General features: G+C 47.3%; 1 protein-coding gene across 1 annotated transcript in view; it reads right to left on the bottom strand.

Moving 5' to 3' along the window:
* LOC148453972 (protein Atg16l2-like) overlaps positions 1 to 13,025 on the bottom strand; it is a 68,833-nt gene that overhangs the window by 48,715 nt on the left and 7,093 nt on the right. Inside the window, exon 2 of the mRNA XM_088461435.1 lies at positions 697 to 807. The gene's annotated coding sequence lies outside the window, so the exon portion shown is untranslated. The remainder of the gene's footprint in view (positions 1 to 696; positions 808 to 13,025) is intronic.

Raw genomic sequence — 13,025 nt, 5'->3', positions numbered from 1 at the left:
GTAGTATATGTGTCTGGGTTACACTAGGAGAGAACAGTAGTATATGTACCTGGGTTACACTAGGAGAGAACAGTAGTATATGTGCCTGGGTTACACCAGGAGAGAACAGTAGTGTATGTGCCTGGGTTACACCAGGAGAGAACAGTAGTACATGTGCCTGGGTTACACCAGGAGAGAACATACTTAAAAAGGTAATAGAAGGGTTAAATTATAAAATTCAAATAGATTTGTTCACTTTGGAGAAAAAGCACCTGAAAGGTGACCTAATATCTATAAACGTATGTAAAAGTTATACGGTTTTCCCTCAGCATAGGAAAGGATTCCTCACTGTAAGGGCAGTTATAGGTCGATGGCAAATTCATAAACAGGATGTAAAACTGGATTGGAGAATTTCCTATCTGTAGCTATGATTAGCAGAGGACAATTTGGGGCAGAATGAGCCTCAGAATTTATCCTTTTTCCCATTTTTAGATTAAGGAAACTTAAAGTGGGGTTTTTATTCTGTCATCCTTTGGAGCGTATGGAGGGTTGAACTGTACTAACAATGTAGCTATAGAACACGCTGAAAATAAATGTCTCACTCCCAATGTGACATTTAGTCTGTCACCACAACTGCAGATTATAAATCGTGTCTCTGCCATACAAATAGAGCATGATTGTGACTAGGCCACTGGGACAGACAAGTCCTGCTCTCACCTGTTCTTCCTGGTCCTCCTCTGGGACTGCTGCTCCTCACACTCCGAGCCGCTGGCCGAATGCTCACTGCTACCATCGTAAGTGTCAGCGCGGAGCTTGTAACGCAAATCTCTAGGACAGGAAACATTATAGATTATATTCGTCTGTCATGTAAAACCCACTTTGTGCTACAGACTGACACTAGTTCACACCGACCCCATGGTAACTTGTTACAGTAAGTGTCCAAATATCACACATCCCCAGTGACTAAACAAGACCCCACGCATTTCACCCGCCACATCACGTGTCCAATCAGTTCATGAAGATACTGGAGAAATGAGGTGACACAAAGGGCATAGAAGAATGGGGATGTCCAAAGTGATGGGATGGGTGCAGCTGCCCTGACAGCTGGCGCTTAATTACGCTCCATAGAGTGTGCTCATAATTCTGCGTTCAAATCCAAACATGGAGCCGCTGCAGCGTGAGCCAGGTGGTTTTAATGCCGGCGCCATTTATAGTTCATCCCTAAACACAATTACCCCTTCATGCTGCCGTGGCTGGGCTCAGCTGTTGTGCAGGCCAGTGATAACTCAGTGACATAGCAATGAAGTGTGGGAGGGGATACTTTGGAATTATCAGTCCTGTAACCATAGGGGACATCGAAGGTGTCACACAAAAATCTCATAGTACGTCGGATTTAGCTGGCGCGGCAAGCGGCAAGCACAATGGTAACAATATCTGCGGTGTGCCCCCAAGTAGTAGTGTCCCTTATACAATGCCCCCAGTAGTAGTGTCCCTTATGCAATGCCCCCAGTAGTAGTGGCCCTTATACAATGCCCCCAGTAGTAGTGCCCCTTATGCAGTGCCCCCAGTAGTAGTGTCCCTTATGCAGTGCCCCCAATAGTAGTGTCCCTTATGCAATGCCCCCAGTAGTAGTGCCCCTTATGCAATGCCCCCAGTAGTAGTGCCCCTTATGCAATGCCCCCAGTAGTAGTGCCCCTTATGCAATGCCCACAGTAGTAGTGCCCCTTATGCAATGCCCCCAGTAGTAGTGCCCCTTATGCAATGCCCCCAGTAGTAGTGCCCCTTATGCAATGCCCCCAGTAGTAGTGCCCCTTATACAATGCCCCAAGTAGTAGTGCCCCTTATACAATGCCCCCAGTAGTAGTCCCTTATACAATGCCCCCAGTAGTAGTGCCCCTTATGCAATGCCCACAGTAGTAGTGCCCCTTATGCAATGCCCACAGTAGTAGTGCCCCTTATGCAATGCCCCCAGTAGTAGTGCCCCTTATGCAATGCCCCCAGTAGTAGTGCCCCTTATACAATGCCCCAAGTAGTAGTGCCCCTTATACAATGCCCCCAGTAGTAGTCCCTTATACAATGCCCCCAGTAGTAGTGTCCCTTATACAATGCCCCCAGTAGTAGTGCCCCTTATACAATGCCCATAGTAATAGTGTACCTTATACAATGCCCCCAGTAGTAGTGCCCCTTATACAATGCCCCCAGTAGTAGTGTCCCTTATACAATGCCCCCAGTAGTAGTGTCCCTTATGCAATGCCCCCAGTAGTCGTGCCCCTTATGCAATGCCCCCAGTAGTAGTGTCCCTTATGCAATGCCCCCAGTAGTAGTGCCCCTTATACAATGCCCATAGTAGTAGTGCCCCTTATGCAATGACCCCAGTAGTAGTGTACCTTATGCAATGCCCCCAGTAGTAGTGCCCCTTATACAATGCCCCCAGTAGTAGTGTACCTTATACAATGACCCCAGTAGTAGTCTCCCTTATACAATGCCCCCAGTAGTAGTGCCCCTTATGCAATGCCCCCAGTAGTAGTGTCCCTTATGCAATGCCCCCAAAAGTAGTGACCTTTATGCAATGCCCCCAGTAGTAGTGTCCCGTAAACAATGCCCCCAGTAGTAGTGTCCCTTATACAATGCCCCCAGTAGTAGTGTCCCTTATGCAATGCCCCCTGTAGCTGTGCCCATTATGCAGTTCCCCCTTTATTACTATTATCAACCGTTTCTTATATAGCGCAGCATATTCCATTGCGCTTTACAATTGGAAACTTTAATAGAACAAAACTGGGTAATAACAGACAGATATATAGGTAGGAAGGCCCTGCTCGCAAGCTTACAATCTATAGGGAAATAGGCAGTAATACACAAGGATAGGTGCTATATATTGCATTTTGGTCCAGTCAGAATGTAGAGTTTCTTGGTGGGCTGCATGATCCAGTCACACCGGAATGTCGGCCAAATGTCAGGAGGATGTGAAAGAAAGACAACGTGTGAAGTTATGTGTGGACTGTAATAGGGGATGTAATTAGTTATGGAAGCTATGAAGGTTATGTGGGTGGTTCTGGAATCTGATAAGCTTGCATATAGAGGTGAGTTTTCAGGGAACGCTTGAAGGATTGGAGACTAGAGGAAAGTCTTATTGTGCGTGGTAAGGCATTCCATAGAGTGGGTGCAGCACAAAGAAAGTCCTGTAACCGTGAATGGGAGCAAGTAATGCGTGGGGATGAGAGATGCAGATCTTGTGCTGAGCGGAGAGGTTGGGTAGGGAGATATTTTGAGATGAGTGAAGAGATGTATGTTGGTGTCTTTTGGTTAATAGCCTTAAGTGTAAGTAAAAGTATTTTATATTGAATACGATAGAAAACAGGCAACCAATGGAGGGACTGACAGAGCGGGACAGCAGACGATGAACATTTGGCAAGGAAGATAAGCCTAGCAGCTGCATTCATAATGGATTGTAATGGCGATAGCCTGTTTTTGGGAAGACCAGTAAGGAGACTATTGCAATAGTCAATGCGGGAAATAATCAGTGCATGGATTAGAGTTTTTACAGTGTCTTGTGTGAGATATGGTCTAATTTTGGATATGTTTTTTAGATGTATGTAACATGATTTTGAGACAGATTGAATATGGGGAACAAAGGACAGTTCAGAGTCAAGGATGACACCAAGGCAGCGAGCTTGTGGGGTGGGGTGGATTGTCGAGTTATCAACAGAGATTGAGAGATCAGGTTGGTAACTGTAATTGGCCGGTGGAAATATAATTAATTCTGTTTTAGAAATATTAAGTTTCAGGTGGCGAGATGACATCCAAGATGAAATGGCAGAAATACATTCAGTGACACGGACCAATACAGATGGTGATAAATCTGGGGAGGATAAGTAGATTTGAGTGTCATCCGCATACAGATGGTACTGAAATCCAAAAGAACGGATTTGCTTGCTAAGAGGTGGTATAGATTGAGAACAACAAAGGACCTAAGACAGAGCCTTGCGGTACTCCAACTGATAGAGGTAGCGAAGAGGAGGCAAAATCAGAAAAACGAACAGAAAAAGAGCGATCAGATAGGTAGGAAGAGAACCAAGAAAGAGCTGTGTCCTTAAGACCTAGGGATTGTAATGTTTGTACGAGAAGAGAGTGGTCAACAGTGTCAAAAGCAGCAGAGAGATCTAGAAGAATTAGTAGTGAGTAATGGCCTTTAGCCTTGGCAGTGACCAGATCATTTACTACCTTAGTCAGTGCTGTCTCTGTGGAGTGTTGTGAACGAAAGCCGGACTGAAGTGGGTCATATAAATTGTGTGAGTTAAGAAGGTGTGTGATGCGAGTCTCTCAAGTAGCTTGGAGGGGCAAGGGAGCTGGGAGATGGGACGGTAATTTGAGAGAGTGTTAGGGTCAGAATTTAGTTTTTTCAGAATGGGAGTAATCACTGCATGCTTGAACAGTGATGGGAAGATGCCAGTAGAGAGAGATTACAGATTTTAGTTAGGGTTAGGATGAGTACAGGAGACAGAGCTTTACTGATTTTTGAGGGTATAGGATCTAGAGGAGAGGTAATAGAGTAGGAGGATGAGAAGAGTGTAGATACTTCATCTTTGTTTGTGGGGTCAAATGAAGGGATTGTGCCAGAGGGTTCAGGTAGGAATTGAGCAGGTCACTAGCTGAGGAAGAACATACCATTTCATTTTGGATCTTATCAATCTTGTCCTTGAAATAGGAAGCAATATCTTGCGCACAGATAGTAGCAGGTGGGTTGGGTGAGGGAGGGGTAAGAAGCAGTTTAAATGTATTAAAAAGTTGCTTGGGGTTAGAGGCTTGAGCAGAGATAAGAGATGTTTGTTTGGCAGCGTCCAGACCAGTAGATAGTCTTATATGTGAGGAAGTCACTTAGAGTACGTGACTTTCGTACACTGACGTTCTACTTTACGTTAAGTTAGAATGTCACAGTTGATGTCTAACTCTATGTGGTGTGTGATGGGTAGCTGGAGCTACTTCATCAAGGGCTTTTTTCTAGGTTCTGGTTCAGGTGTGATGTGAGTAGTCTCAGGAGAAGTGAGTGCAGATAATGGTAAGAATAGTTGTTGTAGAGAGGTAGATAGTTGTTGAAAGTTAATAGCATTAATATCTCTGCGGGTTTTAGAAGGTTTGGTTGATTTCACTGAGGTTGATGTAATGGAGGAGAGTGTGCAGGTGATAAGGTTATGATCTGAGAGAGGGAAAGGAGCATTAGTGACATCAGAAACTGAGCATAGTCTGGTGACTACAAGATCAAGGCAGTGGCCCTCCTGATGAGTGGAGGAGTCAGTCCATTGGGAGAGGCCAAGAGAGGAGGTTAGAGAGAGTAGTCTGAAGGCATGAGGAGATTGTGGACTGTCAATGGGGATATTGAAATCACCCATAATGATGGTGGAGATGTCTGAGGATAGGAAGTGAGGGAGCCAGGCTGTAAAATGTTCCAGAAATTGTTGAGGTGGCCCAGGCGGGCGATAGATAGCAGCAACTCGCAGAGAGAAAGGGGTGAAAGTCCTTATAGAATGTACTTCTAATGATGTAAATGTGAGTGAAGGTACCTGTGGGAGAACTGTGTATGTAACAAATTGGGAGAGTAATATTCCTACCCCACCTCCTTTACAATTACCAGGCCTGGAGGTGTGTGAGAAGTGTAGGTCACCATGTGATAGTGCAGCAGGAGAGACAGGGGGCCTGATTCAGAGCTGCTCGTAAGCGGCAGTACGCTCGTTCCGAACGATGTTCGCCCATCTGCGCATGCGTACGGTTTGTAATACGCATGCGCGAACCAGTCAGTGTGGCTGGAAATTGTTTGTTCGCTATATAGCGAATGCCTGCTATTTTGAGTGACATGAGGAGGCGTATGTGGGTGGTAACAGGGGAAGGTGCTTGAAAACGGGGAGTGGAGATCAGAACGCAGGCGTGCTTAAAGGTCAAAACGGGCGTTTTATGGGTGTGCATAATTAATACAGCAGCGTCATTGACCACGTCACTGGGTTGTTTTATAGTCAGAACTGCTCGCAATATAGTGGTAGCCAAAACCAGCCACAAGAATAGCGAGCAGTTCATACGCTGTTCAATGTACTTGATTAATCTAATAAATAGCGGACATGACGTATGATGCGAGCGGCCAGGGGGCGTATTTTTCAAATAAACGTCCGCATGTTTTGTTCGCTCGTTCAGACATGGAGGCGTCAACAGACCGCAAAGAGCGAATGGTTCATTTGAATAGCCACCCCCTTTTTCTGAACGAGCGAGCGCAAATAGCGTCCGGCTCTGAATCAGGCCCAGTGTCTGATTGTGTGAGCCATGTTTCTGTTATTGCCAGAAGGTTGAGGTTAGTTGAAATAAAGAGGTCGTGGATGGATGTTAGTTTGTTGCAGACAGAGCGTGCATTCCATAAGGCACATTTTAGTGACTTGGTGGGTGAAGGGAGGCACGCAATGTTTATGAGGTTAGCCTTAATTTATAGCTTGTTGCGGGTTTGGAATCTGGGTCGGGCCTGGATTTGGAGATATGTCACCAGCTAATAGGAGCAACAGGAGAGAGAGATAAAAAACAGGATTTTGGTACTTACCGTTAAATCCATTTCTCCGATTCCACAGGGGACACTGGAGCTTCATGACAGTGGGGTATAGACGGTGGGTTGAGTTGAGCCTGGCACTTTAAAAATCTACATGTGTGACTGGCTCCTCCCCCTCTATGCCCCATCAACCCCAGTTTTAAAGAACTGAGCCCGAGAGGAGACGGAGAACAGACTGAAGAACAGAGAAGGAGAACAGGAAAAGAAACATCCAACATACTGACACACTGCAAGAACACAGCAGGCTGCAGTGATAAACAGTCACACAATAAAAACAGACAAAACTGCAACAGAACTGAAGCAGAACAAGCAACTGAGAACAGGCAAGAAGCACTGGGTGGGCGTCCAGTGTCCCCTGTGGAATCGGAGAAATGGATTTAACGGTAAGTACCAAAATCCTGTTTTCTCCTTCATCCACTAGGGGACACTGGAGCTTCATGACAGTGGGGACGTCCCAAAGCTACCCTCCTGGGGGGGGAGAGTGCTGAACGCCCTGCAAGACACTACGACCAAAATTTGAAGCAGAAGCCGCAAAAGTGTAAAATCTGTAGAAACGTACAAAAGTATGAACCGAAGACCACGTCGCTGCCCTACAAAGCTGTGAAGCCGAGACACCTCTACGTGCCGCCCAAGAAGTACCCACAGAGCGCGTAGAATGCGCAGAAATGGATACCGGCGGTGGTCGAGCAGAAGCAACATATGCCTGACGAATAGTCAGACGAATCCACCTGGCCAAAGTTTGTTTAGACGCAGGCCAACCACGCCGATTGGCATCATAAAGGACGAATAGAGCCTCTGATTTACGTAGCCCCTCAGTACGGGACACATAAATGCGAAGTGCCCGAACCACATCCAAGGAGTGAGAATCCCCAGAAGAGTCCGACAACGCTGGCACTACAATCGGCTGATTCAGATGAAAACCCGAGACCACCTTGGGCAAAAAGGAAGGCCGGGTACGAAGTTCCGCCCGATCTTCGTGAAAAATCAAGTAAGGGGAATGGCAGGACAAGGCTCCAAGTTCAGACACACGTCTGGCCGAAGCCAGGGCCAATAAAAGGATCATCTTCCAAGTCAAATACTTCAATTCCACCTCCTGCAAAGGCTCAAAGGTGGATGACTGAAGAAAAGATAAAACAAGATTCAGGTCCCAAGGAGCCGTGGGTGGCACAAAGGGGGGCTGAATTCTAAGTACCCCTTGAAAAAAGGTCTGAACCTCCGGAATCAGAGCTAGGCGACGCTGGAAAAAAATTGAAAGAGCAGAAATCTGCACTTTAAGCGATCCCAATCGTAACCCCGCATCGAGGCCTTTTTGAAGAAAAAGAAGAAGACGTGGTAAATGAAAAGAGGAAGTGGAGGATCCACGACCTTCACACCAGGAGATATAAGCCCTCCAAATGCGATGATAATGCGCTGATGTTACCGGTTTTCTAGCCCTAAGCATGGTAGGAATGACCGACCTAGGAACTCCATGGCTTCTTAGGATGGCGGACTCAATAGCCACGCCGTTAAACGAAGCCGCCGTAAATCCGGGTACACACATGGACCCTGTTGTAGAAGGTCCGATCGTAGCGGAAGAGGCCAAGGTTCGTCTGCCAGAAGGAATAAAAGATCGGAGTACCAAACCCGACGAGGCCAATCCGGAGCCACTAGGATGACGGTGGACGACTCTCGTTTGATCCGCTTGAGAATCCGAGGGAGGAGCGGAAACGGTGGGAACAGGTACACAAGGCTGTACGGCCAAGGGATCAGTAAAGTATCCGCTCCCACCGCTGCCGGATCCATGGTCCTGGAGCAGTAAAGGGGTAGTTGATGATTTATCCGAGATGCCATCAGGTCTATCTGTGGCTTCCCCCATCTGCAAACCAGTTGATGAAAGACCTCGGGATGAAGGGACCACTCCCCGGGATGAAGATCCTGACGACTGAGGTAGTCCGCTTCCCAGTTGTCGACCCCCGGAATAAACACTGCGGAAATTACCTCTACGTGTCTTTCTGCCCACAGAAGGATGCGACTGGCTTCTCTCATTGCCATCCGACTGCGGGTTCCCCCTTGGCGATTTATGTATGCCACTGCCGTGGCGTTGTCGGATTGTATCCGAACCGGAAGTCCTCGTAACAGAGGAGCAGCCTGTATCAAAGCTCTGTAGACTGCCCGCAGTTCGAGAACATTGATTGGTAAGAGGGACTCCTGCTGCGACCAAAGCCCCTGGAAGTGATTGTCCAGAACCACCGCTCCCCATCCGCGGAGGCTGGCGTCCGTGGTGACCAAGGTCCAATTCCCGAAGCGCCGACCCGCTAACAGATGCTCCGTCCGAAGCCACCAGAGCAAGGATATGCGGGACCGGGGAGACAGACGCACCAGCCGATGCATCTGTAGGTGGGACCCGGACCACTGAGACAGAAGATCCAGTTGAAATATTCTGGAGTGAAATCTGCCGAATTGGATGGCCTCGAAGGAAGCCACCATTTTCCCCAGGAGACGGATGCAAAGATGCACAGATACTTTCCTGGGTCTGAGCACTAGACGAACCAGCTCCTGTATGGCTATGGCCTTGTCCCTTGGCAAGAATATACGAAGCAGAACAGTGTCTAGAATCATTCCTAGGAACTGAAGTCTCTGGGACGGCATCAACTGAGACTTCTGGAAGTTCACAATCCATGAGAATCTGATGTGTAAGGGACACTTGGTGTAAAAGGACTTCTGCCGTCGGAGCCTTGATGAGTAAATCGTCTAGGTACGGAACTATCGTCACCCCCAGAGAGCGCAAGTGAGACACCATGACGGCCATCACTTTGGTGAATACCCTGGGAGCTGACGAGAGACCGAATGGCAGGGCCTGAAACTGGAAATGAGCTTCCATGATGGCAAATCTGAGGAAAGCCTGGTGAGGAACCCAAATTGGGACATGCAGATAGGCGTCCTTGATATCTATCGACACCAGAAACTCTTCTGCCTCTAGTCCCGCAATGACAGAATGGAGAGATTCCATCTTGAACCTGTGAAATGAAAGATACTGGTTCAAGTATTTCAGATTCAGAATGGGTCTGACTGACCCATCTGGTTTCGGAACCACAAAAAGGTTTGAGTAAAACCCTTGTTGTCTTTGTGCAGTGGGAACCGCCACAAGGACCTCGGCCAGCAAAAGTTTCTCGATCGCTTGACGCAAAATTAGTTGCTTCAAGGGATCGACGGGCAAACCTGTTGTAAAATAACGCCCAGGAGGAGTGAAAGCGAACTCGATCTTGTAACCTTGAGATACCAGATTTCGAACCCAAGTGTCTGGAGAAGTCCGTCTCCAAACCTCCGAGAAACGCTGGAGGCGAGCCCCCACCTTCGGATTTCCGAGATGGGATGGGAGCCAGTCATGCCACAGGCTTGTCTGCTGGCTTGGGATCTGGACGGCGGGCAATATTTGCTTGACATCCTCTAGCACGGCCTCCTCGCCCCGCTGAAGACGAACCTCGCGATCGTCCCTGAAATCTTGCCGATGCTCGAAAGGAACGAAAGGAAGGTCCCCTAAACGAGCGACGCGGAGGAGGTGCTGATGAAGGTAGAAAAGTACTCTTACCTCCAGTGGCCAGCGAGATCCATTTGTCCAGCTCTGGACCAAATAAAATATCGCCTGTGAAAGGAAGAGCTTCCACTGCTCTTTTTGACTCCGCATCCGCTTGCCAGGCACAAAGCCAAAGTGCCCGGCGAGCAGAGACCGCCGAAGCAGAAATCCAACGCCTACCTGGCCGATATCTCTGGAGGCGTCTCCTAAGTATACAGCAGACTCCTGAATATGTTCTGCCAAGGTAATCAGATCTGCCCGCGGAGTGCTGGATCTAAGACCCTCAGTCAATTGTTCCGCCCACTTTTCCACAGCCTTGTTGACCCAAGATCCTACCAAGGCCGGCCGGAGAAGTGCACCTGCGGCCGTATAAATGGATTTCAAAGTGGTTTCTAATCTCCGCTCTGAGGTTTCCTTCAATGTAGTAGCTCCTGGAACAGGTAACGTGGTCTTCTTTGACAACCGAGAAACCGAAGAATCCACAGGTGGCGGGGTCTCCCACCTCTTCCTATTTTCCGCAGGAAATGGGTAAAGAGAGAAAAAACGCTTAGGAATCTGGAATTTACGGTCCGGATTCTGCCAGGCTGCCGTCATCTGTTCGTCCAACTGGAGAGAAACAGGGAATGTGACGGCCATCTTCTGTGACCTGGCAAATAAGGAGTCTTCTAACGATTCTGGAGCTTCCCGGCCAGAAATCTTAAGAACTTCACTTACCGCTAGAATGAGTGCGTCAATACCTTGCAATGCCTCAGGTTCTTGTGAGTAAGTCTCTACGTCTGATTCGTCCAGCATCTCCCCTTCCTCCTGAGACGAGTGATCCGCTGCCGAATCCTCATCAGACTGGAGAACCGCCGGAAGAGCCCTCTTTTTAGATGAGCGACTTACCGTAGCTTCAGGAGCTTTAGACGCAGAACCCATCGCTTGAGCAAGGCTATTCACCGAGCGGACTAAATTCTGAGCCCACGCTGGTTCTGCTAGAAAAGAAGGGTGAGATGTGCCAGGTAGATCTCTGGCAGACTCCCGTTCCCTACGGGAAGCGGCTAATTCAGAAGAAAGGTCCGCCATGACCCCGGCCAAACTATTTATGAAGGAGGGAGTGACAGACTGCTTGTTAGCACTGTCTGCTTCACACGTCTCGCACAGGGAAGACCCTTCGGAGCGAGCATGGGTAAATTTCTTCCTGCACTTAGTGCAGGCAAACAGCTTTTGTGATGCAGTTTTTTCTGTCCTGGATGTCATCATGTACTCACAGACAAGCACCACATACAATTCAGGAATGCAGAAGAAGTATAGGGAGAAGCAGAATTACAATAATAATGCTACTCAAGTATGGGAGCAGACAGAGCAATAAGGGAGGAGCAGAATTTCAATAATAATGCTACTCAAATTGCAGGCAGAGCAGTATAGGAGGAGCAGAATTTCAAGAATAATGCAACTCAGTAACAGGGGCAGACAGGCATATAAGGGAGGAGCAGTCAATAGGACCAGAAAGTAGTTAAAACCACCTTCTGTATTTACAGACCCCCTGTAGAAGCTGAAAAGAGAGGGGGGGTTAACCCCCTATTGTTCCTCAGCACACTGAATTATACTAGCAACAATATATGAACACTATATGGTAATAGAATTTCAGAGATATTAGTTGCATGCATTTGCAAATACATGGGATGCTGCTAGGCCTCGTCAAGGCTTCTCTGTCACTAGCAGTCCCTACACTAAACGGTTCACGTACAGGCGCAGAGCACCCCAAAACTACGTACAGCCCAGGACCCCCCCAGGGCATCACACGAAAAATGGAAAAAGAGTGACAGTGCAGTGTAAAGTATAGTAGTGTGCAAGTAATTACTAAGTGTTAAGGGGTTAAAATATATGTGAAAAATTACATGAATAATAAACAAACATAAAAAGGTGATGTGAAAAGTAACTATGTGTATTAAGTGGTGATGCCCTCAGGAGGCCCAGCCAGAGCAGCCTCGGCGGCCCTACGCCCAAACGCTCACCCCAAATGTAATGTATGCCAATTAAAGCCTCATAGTAAAGGCACATATATATTTTTGGCAAATGTAAGGCCTCATGATAAAGGCACATACATAAATGCATCCGAATTGAGAGCCAGCTTACCTGGGAGTCACCCCTGGGAACTCCAACTAGCACTACTAGAACCAGCATGCCCTGCTAATGCTGGCTCATTCATGCATCTCATAACCACAAACAAAAAATGGCAGCTGCTCAATCAATCAGGTAGTACTTTTTTCAGGTGCATGAAAGGGAGGGGTCATACCAAGTAGAAAAGAGAGGGGGGGTTAACCCCCTATTGTTCCTCAGCACACTGAATTATACTAGCAACAATATATGAACACTATATGGTAATAGAATTTCAGAGATATTAGTTGCATGCATTTGCAAATACATGGGATGCTGCTAGGCCTCGTCAAGGCTTCTTTGTCACTAGCAGTCCCTACACTAAACGGTTCACGTACAGGCGCAGAGCACCCCAAAACTACGTACAGCCCAGGACCCCCCCAGGGCATCACACGAAAAATGGAAAAAGAGTGACAGTGCAGTGTAAAGTATAGTAGTGTGCAAGTAATTACTAAGTGTTAAGGGGTTAAAATATATGTGAACAATTACATGAATAATAAACATGAGGCCTTACATTTGCCAAAAATATATATGTGCCTTTACTATGAGGCTTTAATTGGCATACATTACATTTGGGGTGAGCGTTTGGGCGTAGGGCCGCCGAGGCTGCTCTGGCTGGGCCTTCTGAGGGCATCACCACTTAATACACATAGTTACTTTTCATATCACCTTTTTATGTTTGTTTATTATTCATGTAAGTTTTCACATATATTTTAACCCCTTAACACTTAGTAATTACTTGCACACTACTATACTTTACACTGCACTGTCACT

The sequence above is a fragment of the Taudactylus pleione genome, unplaced genomic scaffold (assembly GCF_031769625.1).
Source record: "Taudactylus pleione unplaced genomic scaffold, aTauple2 ptg001047l, whole genome shotgun sequence".
NCBI classification, from domain to species: Eukaryota; Metazoa; Chordata; class Amphibia; order Anura; family Myobatrachidae; genus Taudactylus; species Taudactylus pleione.
The sequence above is the reverse complement of the archived record's forward strand: the minus strand, read 5'-3'. Positions and strand labels throughout refer to the sequence as shown.